The 15,501-nt window shown below is 42.2% G+C and overlaps 1 protein-coding gene across 15 annotated transcripts in view; it reads left to right on the top strand.

The window, feature by feature from the left end:
• Nucleotides 1-6,599: 6,599 nt before the first annotated feature.
• The window catches only part of ZNF182 (zinc finger protein 182), a 47,714-nt gene continuing 38,812 nt past the window's right edge, over nt 6,600-15,501 (top strand). For 8 of the 15 annotated variants that reach the window (XM_045995697.1, XM_045995684.1, XM_045995690.1 and 5 more), the window contains exons 1-3: nt 6,600-6,841; nt 7,323-7,379; nt 13,585-13,673. The gene's annotated coding sequence lies outside the window, so the exon portion shown is untranslated. Of the gene's footprint in view, nt 6,842-7,322; nt 7,380-13,584; nt 13,674-15,063; nt 15,216-15,501 lie in introns of all 15 variants that reach the window. The other 7 variants (XM_045995700.1, XM_045995696.1, XM_045995692.1 and 4 more) reach the window with 3 other exon arrangements.

Below are 15,501 nucleotides of genomic sequence, written 5' to 3'. Positions count from 1 at the left end.
AGAAATCAGAAATGATATAAAAGATTTGAATAACACAATTAAAGAATTTCATATAATTGGTACATGGACAACACCATGCCCTGCAACTGAAGAATTCACATTCTTTTCAGGTGCACAAAGAACATTTACCCAAATAGATCTCATGCTGGTATACAAAGAAAGTCTCAACAAATTTCAAGGGATGAAGTTTAACTATGTATATTCTCTGACCACAAAGAAATTAAATTATATATCTATAACAGATAACTAGAAAGCCCTCAAATATGTGAAGATAAGTCACACACTTGTAAATAACTCATGGATCAGGAAGAAATCACAGTAGAAATTAGAAAGTGTCTTGGACCACATGTTAATGAGAATATGTCATCTCACTGATGCAGGAAAAGAGACTTGACAAAAATCCAACATCCTTTCGTGAAAAAACATTCAACGAATTAGGAATAGAAGGGAACTTCTTCAATCTGATAAAAGGCATTTATGGGAAACCCATAGGTAACATCATACTTAATAGTGAAAGAACAAAAGCATTTCCTTAAGATCAGGAACAAGACAAGGAAGCTCACTTTTGCCACTTCTATTAAACATTGTACTCAGAGTCCTAGCCAGAGCAATTTTCAGTCAAGAAAAAGAAATTAAAGGCACTCAAATTGGAACAGAAGTAAAACGATTTCTGTTCCCAGATAATATCATCTTATATATATAAAATCCTAGAGAATCCACAAAAAACTATTACAGTTCATAACTGAATTCAGCAAAGTGGCAGAATAGAAGATTGACACACGAAAGCACTTGTATTTCTATACACTGGCAATGAAAAATCTGAAAAGGAAATTAAGAAACCAATTCTATTTATAATAGGACCCAAAAGAATAAAATACTTAGAAATAAATTTAACTAAGCAGGTGCAAGACTTGTGCACTGAAAAGTTTAAAACATCAGTAAAAGAAATGAAAGAGACTTAAATAATGGAAAGACATCCAGCGTTCATGGTTTGGAAGACTTAACATTGTGAAGATGGCAATACTTCTCAAAGCAATGTACACATTTAATGTAATCCTTATCAAAATTCCAATGGCCTTTTTTGCAGAAATGGAGAAGCAGATCCTAAAATTTATATGGAATTGCAAGGAGTCCCAACTAGCCAAGACATTTTTGAAAAAGAACAAAAGTGGAGAACTCCCACTTCCTGATTTCAAATCTTATCACGAAGATACAGTAATTGAAACAGTGTGGTACTGGCATAAGGAGATATATATATATATATAATCAGTGGAATAAAACTGAAAGTCCAGAAACAAACCCACCCACGTACAGTCAGTCAGTTGATTTCAACAAGTGTGTCAAGACGATTAGATAGGGAAAAGAACAGTCTCTTCAACAATGTGCAAGGACAACTGGATATCCACATACACAAGAAGGCAGTTGGATCCTGACCACACATCACATATAAAGATTAGCTTAAAGTGTATCAAAGACCTAACTATAAGAACTAAAAGTATAAAATTCTTTAACAAAAATATAGTGGTAAATCTTCATGACCTTGGATTTGGCAGTAGCTTCTGAGATATGACAACAAAAGTATCAGCAACAAAGAAATGATAGGTAAGTTGGACATCATCAAGATTGAAAACTTCTTATATCAAAGGACATTATCAGGAGAGTAAAAAGACAACTTAGAGAATGGGAGGAAGTATTACTAATCAGATATCTGATAAGGGTTTAGTATCCAAAATATATAAAGAACTCTTACAAGTGAACAACAAAAAGACAAAAATCCATTTTAAAAAATGAGCAAAAGTGCCTGGCTGGTTTAATCAGTGGAGCATATGACTCTTGATTTCAGGGTCATGAGTTCAAGCCCCATGTTGGGCATGGAGGCTACTTAAAAAAAAAGATTTAAAAACTGGGCAAAGGATTTGAAAGGACATTTCCCCAAAGATGATATACACACAGCCCATAAACACATGAAATATTCTTACCATCATTAGTCATCAGGGAAATTCAGATCAAAACCACAATGAGATAGTACTTCATACCTCCTGGAATGGCTGTAATAAAAACAAATAGAAAATGACAAGTATTGGGCAGGATGTGGAGGAATTGGAACCCTCCTACATTGCTGGTAGGAACGTAAAATAGTGTAGCCATAGTGAAAAACAGTTTTGTAGTTCCTTAAGCAGTTAAACATAGAAATACCATATGGTCCAGCAAGCCTACTCCTAGGTATATACACAATAAAATTGAAAACAGGTGTCCAAACAAAAATTTTTACACAAATGTTCATAGTAGCAGTATTCACGATAGCCAGAAGGTAGACACAACCCAAATGTCTACTAACTGATGAATGGACAAACCAAATGTGGTCTATCCCTACAATAGAGTATTTAGCCATAAAGGAGAATGATTACTGATATATGACACCACATGGATATATCTTGAGGCCATTATGCTCAGTGAAGGAAGCGAGACACAAAAAGCCACGTAGCATATGATTCTATTTATATGAAAATCCCAAACTGGCAAATCCATAGAGACAGAAAACAGATTAGTGGGAAACAGGAGCTGAAGGCATAGGGGAGAATGGGGAATGACTGCTTTATGGGTAGAGTTTCATTTCAGAGTGATGAAGTTAGTCTGTAGCTAGATAGCGGTCATGGTTGCAGACCATTGGGAATGTACTAAATGACAATGAGTTGTACACTTTAAAATGGTAAAAATAATAAATTCCATGTTATATCTGTGATTAAAAAAAAGGTTCATTCTCTCTCCCTTTCTCTGCTACTGTGTGTGTGATTGATTTTGTTCTTCATCATGTCTTCTCACAAGACCTTTAGGATCAAGTGATTCCTGGCCAAGAAACATAATCAGAATTATCTTATCCCTTGATGGGTTTGAATGAAAACTGGTGATAAAATCAGATATAACTCCGAGAGGAGACAATAGGGAAGAACGAAGCTAGGTGTGTAAGGAATTGCACATGAGAGCACACATGTATTTATGCTGTATCAAAGTCACTAGCATCTTAAACCATATCAAGCTGAAAACATCACCACTACCTGGACAGCTGGGCATGCTTAATTGGGAAAATGATTTTTCTGTTTGTTTCTGTGCTTCTGCACTAGAATGTTGTTTGTGGGACTTTTTTTTTAAAGATGTTAATATGGGGTACAGTATGGGTGACTGGTGGCCATGAAGCAGAGTGAATGCGAAGTGAGTAAACAGTGGGACCGGAAGGGGAAATCTGGGGCACAGTGGGAGGGAATAGATTTGAATGATTGGTAGAGTAGGAAGGAATGGGAGCCAGGAGGGACAAAGATGAGCTGGAATGGAGGGGCCTGGCAGTTTCAGACTTTGTAGCTGAATGAGTCCTGTTCTTCTGGAAAGCACTGATGGAGAAGAAATACCCCCCAACTCACTAGTGTTCCAGGAAATGGAGAATCGCGAAGTTCCCAGCATTAGCTCGAGCTGCCATAACAAAATACCACAGACTGAGGAGCTTAAAAACAGAATTTAGTTTCTCAAAGTTCTGGAAGCTGGCAAGTCCAAGACCTAGGCACCAGCTGATTTCCTGGAGAGAACTCTCTTTCAGGCTTTCTGAGAGCCACCTTCTCAGTGTGTCCCCACATGACCTCTTTGTTGTGTGGCAGAGGTGTCTCTTCTAAGGATGCTAATCCCATCCAATCTGGGTCCCCCTGTATGATCTCACTGAACTTTAATTAACCTCCCAAAGGGTCCATCTCCAAATATCATCATTTTGGGGGCCAAGTCTTCAACATATGCATTTTGAAGGGTACACAATTCAGTCCATAGCAATTCCCAATGCCTTTGCATATTCCAAGATAAGACCTGTCTCTGTCCTTCCTGACTCAAGGATGGCTTTTTTATTTTTTTAAATCTGCCTCATTTAAAAAAAAAAACCCATAAACCATAGGTTCAAAATGGTGTCACTTAGACTGAATTCCCAAATATATTCCCAAAGATATAATCTTTTTAAAATTATTTACATTTTGTTAACATATAGTGCGATATTGGTTTCTGGAGTAGAATTCAGTGATTCATCACTTACAACACCCAGGGCTTGTCACAAGTACCCTCTTTAATCCCCATCACCCATCTAGCCCATCCCCCACCCATCTCCCTCCATCAGCCCTCAGTTTGTTCTCTATCATTAGGAGTCACAGCGGTTTCCCTCCCTCCTTATTTTTTTTTCTTCCTTCCCCTTTGTTCATGTTTCCTTTCTTAAATTCCACATATGAGTGAGATCATATGGTATTTGTCTTTTTCTGACTGACTTGTTTCACTTAGCATAATATACTCTAGCTCCATCCATGCTGTTGCAAATGGCAAGATTTCATTCTTTTTGAGGATTGAGTAATAGTCCACCATATATATACATCTATCTATCTATATCTATGTGTGTGTGATATACACACACACACATATATATCTATTACACACACACATACATATACCACATCTTCTTTACCATTCATCAGTCGATGGATGTTTGGTCTCTTTCCGTAGTTTGGCTTTTGTTGATAATGTTGCTATAAACAATGGGGTGCATTTATCCCTTTCAATCTGCATTTTTGCATCCCCCAAAGACATAATCTAATTGCAGTTCCAACCTCCTGAAGAAGTATAGTCTTAACCAGACAGCCAAGAATTTTTCAATCCACATCAATGAATCTGCCACTTGAGCCCTTTCCATACTACTCCCAAAAAAGACGAGGTAATCTGTAGGATAAGACATCTTGCTTTTATTGCACTACTGGGTATTTACCCTAAAGATACGAATGTAGTGATCCAAAGGGGCACGTGCACCTGAATGTTCATAGCAGCAATGTCCACAATAGCCAAACTATGGAAAGAACCTAGATGTCCATCAACAGATGAATAGATAAAGAAGATGTGGTATATGGAATATTATGCAGCCATCAAAAAACCGAAATCGCTCCATTTGCAACGACGTGGATGGCAGAGAAAGGCAATTATCATATGATCTCACTGATATGAGGAATTTGAGAAACAGGACAGAGGATCATAGGGGAAGGGAGGGAAAAATGAAACAAGATGAAACTAGAGAGGGAGGCAAACCATAAGGGGCTCTTAATCTCAGGAAACAAACTGAGGGTTGCTGAAGGGGAGAGGGTGGGAGGGATAGGTGGCTGGGTGATGGACACTGGGGAGGGTATGTGCTATGGTGAGTGCTGTGAATTGTGTAAGACTGCTGAGTCACAGACCTGTACCCCTGAAATAAATAATACATTATATGTTAAAAAAAAAAAAAAGGCACCTTGCTTTTCCCACTAGAGTGAGGCCCGGCCTGAAACGACCCTTTTCTTTTGTTAATAACTTTCTTGCCCTCATCCTTCTGTACAAATGTGCCATTTTTTACAACTCCTTAGAGCACCTCTCTACTTGGTGGGGGAGGGGGTGGCTTCTGCCCAATTCATGAACCATTTAATAAAACCAATTAGATTTTCAAATTTACTTGGTTAAGTTTTGTTACTTAACACTCTATAAAACCCCAGGTCCCTTTCCTTGCCTTTGAGATGTTCCTCGTTAACGAGTTTTCCCCATTGCAATTGCCTGAAAAAAAAATCATCTCCTTAATTATCATGTACATTTTGCCTTTCACATGACTGAGTGGTAGAGTGTGATTAATAGGGTAGAGTGTTTTAGGTCCAGAATCTGAGCACACTGTCCTGGTTGTTCCTCCATAGGTTACTAAGGCCCAGAGGCCAGGGACCTGGGACTACAGGACTCGAACCCTGGCATCTCGACTCTCCCACAACTTTCTGGGGGCAGATGCCTAGAAGGGGGATGGAATGTGGGCTTGGCAGATCACTGTCAGGTTCGGATTCTTATTTAGTCTCTAACTAAGACCTCCCTGTCTCCCAATCCTCCCAGGCTTCTGTCTCTGGCTCTCCTTTCACTTCTGTTTACTTGTCACTTTCTTCACCTGTCTCTGCGAGGATAGAATTTCCCCCATCTGCGCTAGTGGTATCTCCCAAAGAGGATGGCTAGCTGAATCCGATCTATCAGGACTGTATTCCCCCGGTTCTCCACGCCCTCATCTCCTCAGTGTAACGTTCTTGCACCCCTACACTTTCTCTCTATTGCCCCAGTGGTAGAGGAAGGGATCATTCCCAGTTTGCTTCCCTTCTTCCCACTAATAGTTCCCGGGTATATCTGTAATACTCCCGGTCTCCTTACCCCCACCTCGCCGTGGTATCTTCCCACGCAGGCGGTGGTCTCGTCCTCAGCCCTACGTTGGTACAGATCAGTTCCCATTACACCCGCAACCACGCGCAAAACTCGCCCATCACTAGCCTTTGCGTCTAGGGCCTCAGTCATGGCAAGTTTTCAAAGTCCTCCCGAAATCCCATCTCTTCTGAACTTTCAGAGGCATCTATCTCCGCTGTACGGAATTGGCACGTTCGAAAGATGTCTGCTCCCTGACAAACCGGTTTATTGGCGCGGCCATTTCTTTGCGCCCCGCCCCCCCGCCTTCATTCCCGGCCGCCGCAGAAACACGCACGCCCGGCGCGGGCACTGGCTGCTGGCCCCGAAGGCTTCAGCGACGGCCACTGCGCAGGCGAGGGACAGAGCCGGACCCTGCCGACGGCTGGGGAAAGGACCGAGAGAGTGGTTGTCGGAGGAACTGGTGACTGATTTGGGGGAAACTCCAGGCGGATCTAGCCAGAATCCAGGGGGAAACAGGAAGAGTAGGGGATGGAGGGTGGACGGTTAGCTCGGAGCGGTGGGGAGACAGCGCGGGTCTGCGGGCGGAGCGGCACGTGCGAGTGCAGGCTGTGTAAAGACGCGACGTCGCCGGGTGAGTACTTGGAGGGGGCCTCTGAGATGGGTTGTGAGAGTCGTTGGGGGTCTGCGATGGGGGAGGCCTCTAAGTTGAGTGATGGGGCCTGTGGCGTGGGGGTGTGAAGTGAGGGATGGGGTGTCAAGGGGGTGGGGTGTGTGATGGAAGATCTCTGGCGTCAGGGATGGGGGAATCTGTGGGGTGCGTCCTGGGGTCCGTGGGGTGAATAATGAGGGTATTTGGGGGTGATGGGGGTGTCTGGAGTCAGTGATGGGTGAGGGTGAGTACTGGGAAGTCTGTGGGTTCCGTGACAGAGCGGTGTTGTGGAACGATGGGGCTCTGTGGGGCAAACAGATCTTCTTTTCTGTTTTGTCTGTTTTGACAGCAGGGTCATTTAACGAGCGGGCGTTTATGGATTGCTAGCCTGATGATTTGGTGACCTTTCCAGTTTTCCATGCTGTTACAAACTCTTCTCTTTTCTTCTCTCCACTCTCAAAAGCTTTGCTTTTCTAGGCCACTGTCCACTCTCCATAAGGCAGACATGACTAATTTCCAGGTAAGTTCTTATGTGCTCTCCTCTCTCTGACCCATGTTAAAACGCTTAGAAGCAAAGAAGCAGTAATGTGTAGTGGTTAAGAGCCCAGACTCTGGGGCGCCTGGGTGGCTCAGTGGGTTAAGCCGCTGCCTTCGGCTCAGGTCATGATCTCAGGGTCCTGGGATCGAGTCCCGCATCGGGCTCTCTGCTCAGCAGGGAGCCTGCTTCCCTCTCTCTCTCTGTCTCTGCCTGCCTCTCTATCTACTTGTGATCTCTCTCTGTCAAATAAATAAAAAAAAAATTAAAAAAAAAAAAGAGCCCAGACTCTGGGGCCAAAATGTTCATAATAGCTTTGTGAGCTTAAGCAGGTCTCTAACTTCTCTGTAGCTTAGTTTCCCCATTTGTAAAATGATGATGATGATACCTAAGCTTTATGATTGCTAGTGAAAATTAGTTGAGTTAATATTAAGTGTTTAGGGGGTGTGTGGGTGCCTCAGTTGGTTAAGTGTCTGCCTTCAGCTCAGGTCATGATCTCAAGATCCTAGGATCCTGCCCTGCCTTGAGCTTCCTGCTCAGTGGGGAGTCTGCTTCTGCCTCTTCTCTCCCTCTGTTCTCTCTCTCTCTCTCTCTCAATTAAATAAATAAAATCTTTTTAAAAAGTTAAGTGTTGGGTGGGGGATTGGGTGAGCCTGGTGGTGGGTATTATGGAGGGCATGTATTGCATGGAGCACTGGGTGTGGTGCATAAACAAAGAATGCTGGAACACTGAAAAGAAATAAAATAAAATAAAATGGAAAATAAATAAAAATAAAAATTAAGTGTTTAGAACAATGCCTGGCACACACTAATAAGGTTTATATATGGGGTTGGCATTATTATTTATACCATAAAACGAGCATGTATAAACACATGAAAAGTTAGGATTAGGGAAATAGAGCAATACCAAAGCAAAGTTGATATGTATATATGTAGATCATAGGATCTTACATAATTACATTGAGCTACAGTTCTTTTTCAGAGCTTCTTGGAAGCTGTGACATATAGGGGAGAAGCCCTCACTTGTTTTATTTATCTTACCTATAGAGAGAAAGTAAGCCACTCCCTCAGAAGCAAAGATTTCCTGATGTTGAGGTTTCAAAATAATTCTCTAGTGGGTTAGCCATATCCTCATCACTAATCTTATGATGATCACAGGGAGACGACTGCTCTGCGTGTGACTTAAAATATGTCTTCATACCAGCCAAAGGTGTCCTGCTGGGACAGAACTAAAGGGATGTGACACTTCAGGAAACCAGAACCATGTCAGTACAAGCAGCTGTCATGTTCAGGGTCAGTACAGGGATAAAACCTTAAGGGTCAAGAAATAACCAGCAAATGGGGCATCCAAGTGGCTCAGTCGGTTAAGCATCTGCCCTCAGCTCGGGTTGTGATCGCGGGGTCCCAGGATTGAGCCTGCATCGGGATCCCTGCTCAGTGGGGAACCTGCTTCTCCCTCTCCCACTCCCACTCCCCCTGCTTGTGTTCCCTCTCTCACTCTCTCTCCCTGCCAAATAAATAAATAAAATCTTAAAAAAAAGAAGAAAGAAGCAGTAAACCCCATACCCTCCAAATTATTTTCCAGTATTTCTTTAAATTGAAGTATAATTTAACATACAATGTTATATTAGTTTCAGGCGTACAACGTATTGATTTGACAATTCTTTACCTTACGCAGTGCTCACCGGATAAGTGTAGTCATCATGTGTCCCCTGACGACGACGACATTATCACGGTATTATGGACGATATTCCCTATGCTGTACTTTTCTCTCCTGGACTTATTTATAACAGGCTGTTTATACATCTCAATCTCCTTTCTCTATTTCACCCATCCTCTCACCCACCTCCCCCCAGTACTTTGTGTTTTTTCTCATCTAGGATTTCGGCAAAGCTGGAGCAATCCAAAGGTCTGCCTTTTTCCTTTTCAGGCTGAGAATTCGTGATGTCCCTGACTGTATTCAGTTCTTTCCCTTTTGCCCTTTGCATGTATGTATGTATTATTTATTATTTATTTAATTCATTGGAGAGAGCAGGAGAGCACAAGTCGGGGGAAGGGCAGAGGGAGAGGGAGAAGCCGATTCCCACTGAGCAGGGATCCTGATGCGGAGCTCAGTCTGGAACCCCGGGATCACGACCCGAGCCGAAGGCAGGTGCTTAACCGACTGAGCCACCAAGGCACCCCTCCCTATTGCCCTTTATAAAAATGTCTATTTCCTTTTGTCATTTTTCCCCCTCTCAGTACAAAAGAAGTGGCACCAAAAAACTTGAACTCTTAGGAGTGTACAATCTAAAAAGAGAAAATATCTTTAGGTGTCATATCATCCCCCATTCTGGATAACCAATTCTATGGTAAATTTAATTTCCATAGACACCCCTCTCTGTCCCTTCTTCTTTATATTTACATACACATAGTAGCAGATTGTTGCTGTTGACCTTCCTTTGCTAAAATTTGCTCATAGTATACAAACTGTTTTGCAACTCCCTGTTTTCTCTTTACATGGTAATATTGATGAAGGTAGTAGGAGTAATGATAATGATAATACAGAGGATAAGGAGGAGGATGGTATTAGTGGCAGAAACAGGAGCTAACATGGAAAGAGCCTGCACTGCACCAGGCACTCTACAGAGTATTTTATTTTATAAAAATATTTTATTTATTTATCGAGAGAGAGAGTGCGAGAGCGTGAGCACACGCGCACACAAGCAGGTGGACGGGCAGAGGGAGAGGGAGAAGAGAAGCAGGCTTCCTGCTGAGCAGGGAGCCCAGCCCAGGGTCTTGATCCCAGGACCCTGAGATCTGACACTTAACTGGCTGAGTCACCCAGGCACCATTGTTTTCTTTTTTCATCATGAGAAGCATACTCCATAATCCCCATCCCCTACTTCCCCCATTCTCCTGCTTCTCTCCCCTCTGGTGACCATTAGTTTGTTCTCTATTCTGAAGACTCTGTTTCTTGGTTTGGCTCTCTCTCTTTTTATCCTTTGTTTGTTTGTTTTGTTTCTTAAATTCCACCTATGAATGAGATCACATAGTATTTGTTTTTCTCTGACTGTCTTACTTCATTTAGCCTAATACTCCAGCTCTATGAATGAAAATACCCTTTCTAATCCTTTTGTCATGTTTTTAGTCCTTGCCATTTGATAGTTAAAATATTTCTTTTGTTTGTGTTTATTTAGTTGGCAATGAGGTTGAGTGTCTTTCCATATTCTTTCCTTTGTTGGTGAATTGTTCTTTTACATACATGGCTCTTTTTCATGTGGGTTCTTTTTTTTTTAAAGAGTTTTTTTAAGTAATCTCTGCACCGAAGGTGGGACTTGAACTCACAACCCTGAGATCAAGCGTCATGCTCTACCGACTGAGCCAGCCAGGTGTCCCTTTCCTACAGGTTCTTAAATCTTTTGTTGTTGTTCTTATTATCTTTGTCTTATTTTTTATGGAAATATTTTATTTATTTATTTATATGACACAGAGAGAGAAAGAGAGAGAGAGCAAGAGAGGGAACACAAGCAGGGGGGAGAGGCAGAGGGAGAAGCAGGCTTCCCACTGAGCAAGGAGCCTGATGTGGGACTTGATCCCAGGACCTTGGGATCATGATCTGAGCCGAAGGCAGACGTTTAACAACTGAGTCACCCAGGCCCACCTTTTTCTGGAAATATTATGGGAATATTACTTAGATAAGAATTTTGGGGGTTGACATTTTGTTGAAGCATAGCATACAGAGAAAAGTTTATAATTTGTGCACTTTCATGAACTACAAATTGGAAACACCTGGGTAACCAGTACCTAATCAAGAAACAGAAAGTGAGAAGTCACCCAGAAGCCTCCTTCACACCCCTTCCAATCACCATCCCCTGACTCCTGGGTAACAGCTGATTTCTCTAAGCATAGATTATTTTTGCCTGTTCTTGAATGTCACATGGGTGGAATCATACGTTATTCTTTTATGTCTGGCTTCTTTTTTTTAAGATTTTATTTATTTATTTGACAGACAGAGATCACAAGTAGGCAGAGAGGCAGGCAGAGAGAGAGGGAGAAGCAGGCTCCCCGCTGAGCAGAGAGCCCGATGTGGGGCTCGATCCCAGGACCCTGGGATCATGACCTGAGCCAAAGGCAGAGGCTTTAACCCACTGAGCCAACCAGGCACCCTTATGTCTGGCTTCTTTCAGTTATAATGTTTTTGAGCTTCATCCTTGTCGTTTTGTGTATCATTAGTTTCTCCCCTTACTGTGTACTTTTCTATTGTATAAATACATTACAGTTGTTTATCCATTCTACGGCTGGTGGATGTCCCCATTTTGGCTATTTCAAATAATGCTTCCATGGATATTCTTGTACATGTCTTGATGTGTGTGCATTTCCATTGGATATATACATAGGAGTGGGATTGCTGGGTCCTCAGCATTAATAGATCCAGCTAAAATGTTTTCCAAGGTGGTTGTACTCTTTTACAGTTTACTCTCACCAACAATATGTGAGAGTTCCAGTTGCTCCATACCCTTGCCAACTTTTGGGTCTTTGGTCTTAATTTTAGCCACTCTGTTGGTATATAGTTACATCTCATTGTGGTTTAAATTTGTATTTCCCTGGTGACTAAAGATGTCGAGCACCCTTTTTTTTTTATTTAATTAATTAATTTATTTTTATTTGCTTATTTACAGCATAACAGTGTTCATTGTTTTGGCATCACACCCAGTGCTCCATGCAGTACGTGCCCTCCCTATTACCCACCACCTGGTTCCTCAACCTCCCACCCCACCCCACCCCCTCCCGCCGCCCCTTCATAACCCTCTGGTTGTTTTTCAGAGTCCATAGTCTCTCATGGTTCATCTCCCCTTCCAGTTTCCCTCAACTCCCTCTCCTCTCCATCTCCCCATGTCCTCCATGTTATTTGTTATGCTCCACAAATAAGTGAGACCATATGATACTTGACTCTCTCTGCTTGACTTATTTCGCTCAGCATAATTTCTTCCAGTCCTGTCCATGTTGCTACAAAAGTTGGGTATTCGTCCTTTCTGATGGAGGCATAATACTCCATTGTGTACATGGACCACATCTTCCTTATCCATTCATCCGTTGAAGGGCATCTTGGTTCTTTCCACAGTTTGGCGACCGTAGCCATTGCTGCAATAAACATTGGGGTACAAATGGCCCTTCTTTTCACTACATCTGTATCTTTGGGGTAAATACCCAGCAGTCGAGCACCCTTTTTTAATACAATTATTTATTTACGAGAGAGAGAGAGAGAGAGAGAGAGAGAGAGAACACAAGCAGGGAGAGTGGCAGGGAGAGGAAGAGGCAGGCTCCCTGCTGAGCAAGGAGCCCAATGTGGGGCTTGATCCCCCAGGACCCTGAGATCATGACCTGAACCGAAGGCAGACACTTAATTGACTGAGCCACCCAGGTGCCCCTTGAGCACCCTTTCATATGTTTACCAGTCAGTTGGATATCATCTTTTGTGAAGTATCTATTCATCTTTTTCTAGCCAGGACGAAGTTCTTCTATCAAGGAAAGTAGGTTCATTTCCTAAGACAGCTGCGCAATTCCAGAGGAGGAGAAAGCAAAGCACGGAACTTTTTCTAGTTTTTCTATGAGATTGCCTATAGTTATCATGATTTGTAGGAGTTCTTTATGGTTTCCATAGTATAAAAGTCCTTCGCTAGAGATAGCTATTGCAAATATCTCAGAGAAAACTTTTTTGGAATTTTAAACAGTAGCCTCTCTCTGAAGAATATTCCATTTATCTTAAAATATATCATCATTTACATTTTTATTGAACTGATGGAGTAGAAGGATGAGATGACAGGGATCAGTGTCATTTGAGGATGTAGCTGTGGACCTCACCCAGGAGGAATGGAATCATCTGGAATCTTCTCAGAGGACACTTTACAGAGCTGTGATGCTAGAGAGCTATAGCCATTTGGTCTCTGTGGGTGAGCATGGCTTCCCTGAGTAATTCACAGTGTACCAAATAGGATAACTTTCGACCTCTGAAGTATTTCAATACTTTGACTTCAAGTTCTACGGATTCAAGTTTCCTGATCCCTTTTAGGGATACAAACACCCTTTAGGTGTTTGTATTTTCATCTCTTGTATGAAATTTATACTTATTAAGATGTACCTTCCTAATTGCCTTGAGGCCATGAAACCCACACAGATGTGCCTAAGTCATCTGTCATTTCCATTACAGGGTGTCCTGTTACCAAACCAGATGTGATCACCTGTTTAGAGAAGAGAGGACTTCAGATCATAGAGAAATTCCAAGTTTGAGTTAAACAGGTAAATAAGAAACAGACAGATGGAGATGATGAGTAAGACCCCAGTGGGTGAGTGAGGGCTAGATGTCCTTAGAAACCGAGAAATGTCTTCCTCAAGGATATACCTTTCTTTTTTCTTTTTTCGCTTACTCCAAATTGTTACCCTTGTGAGTTGCTTTCTCATGGTAATCTTGGAATGGAGTGGTGAGGAACTAGACTGTGATCTGCCTTGTCCTTCTGCTTATTCTCTTGGTCATGTCAGTTGTTTTTAGCCTTCCTTTTTTTTTTGAGAGAGAGAGCGAGCGCACATGCACAGGTGCGCACATGCGCAGGTATGCACATGAGCAGGTCAGAACAGACGGAGAGGGAGGGAATCCCAAGAAGGCTCCATGCTCAGTGTGGAGCCGGACATGGGGCTTGATCTCATGAGCCTGAGATCATGACCTGAGTTGAAACCAAGAGTCGATCACCTAACCGACTGAGCCACCCAGGTGCCCCATTTTCAGCCTTCCTGAAAGGCTCTTCTCTTTGAGTCCCCTTCCTCCAAACCTGGATCTACTACCTTTTAACAATCCCTTTTCCCTACTCATGGCTCTCTAAACCTATTTTCACCTTCTCTCTTCCATTTTAAGGTATTTTCCTTAATCAGAATCACTTGTATTTATCATTACTTTCTTGTTCCAATTTCTGTTAGAGCAATTTGTGCTTTCTTTCCCTCAAGCTCAGAATATAGGAGACATATAATTTGAATTTCTTTCTGACTGGTATCTAGACCTAAAAGAAAATAAGTCAACCTTTCAGAGGTCTGCTTCTAACAAAAGGTAGATTCACAGGGAATGGTTTCTTCTTCTTCTTTCTAGAGGTCTGGCAAGTTGACCAGCTGGAGAGGCACCAGAAAAACCAAAATAGACACCGGAGGCAAACTACATCCATTAGAGAGAAAGATGTGACTAAGGAGTGAGGTCGTGAAAGAATAGATTTGTAAATCCACTTCCTCAAAGCACATGGGTGGTTTCTGCATTACACATACCCTATATACAGGACTCCTATGGAATAAGATTTTTTTAAACATTTTTTTATTTAGGGACGTCTGGGTGGCTCAGTCAATTAAGTGTCTGCCTAGGGTTCGGGTCATGATCCCTGGGATCGAGTCCTACATCAGGCTCTTTGCTCAGCAGGGAGCCTGCTTCTCTCTTTGCCTGCCACGCCCCTGCTTGTGCTCTCTCTCTCTCTCTCTCTCTGTCGAATAAATAAATAATCTTTTTTCAAGGATTTTTTTAAGGCTTTTAAGCTGACTGATAAGATTTTAAGAGATCTACTTTTTACTTAAATTCAGCAGAGTTCATTTTTGGTGCTTTTGATGAATACAGAAATCAGTACCCAGAGTGATGGCACCCTTTATGGATCTCCAGGGAAATGTGAAATTGGGCCCTCCAGGCTGGCTGGGGCTGAAGGCAGGAGAAATCAAATTGGCATTAAGGAGGGGGGCTCGGTCATTCTCCCACTGGTGGATATCTGCTTTAATGATCATCTGTGCTTACCTTGGATGAAAACAAGACTCTGGGTAGGTGAATATCCACCCATAATCAAAAAGTACAAAAGGCATGAGGGACTGCTTCCTCACCGGTGTGGTTGCTTCTGATGGGGCCAGTACAGAGAGTGGCAAGTTTAAATTCATTAATTCTCTGCCCAAGACACAGACCTAAATCCAGTCATTCTGTAAAAAAAAGAAATTACTACCCTGCGCATCCATTGAATTCCTGGCCTAGGTTCCCACCCTGTCATTAGAAATTTACCATTACTTTATGAAAGAGGGAGTGCGGGGCCAACTGTTAGAATAAGGAGATATG

The sequence above is a fragment of the Meles meles genome, chromosome X, assembly GCF_922984935.1.
Source record: "Meles meles chromosome X, mMelMel3.1 paternal haplotype, whole genome shotgun sequence".
NCBI classification, from domain to species: Eukaryota; Metazoa; Chordata; class Mammalia; order Carnivora; family Mustelidae; genus Meles; species Meles meles.
The sequence above is the reverse complement of the archived record's forward strand: the minus strand, read 5'-3'. Positions and strand labels throughout refer to the sequence as shown.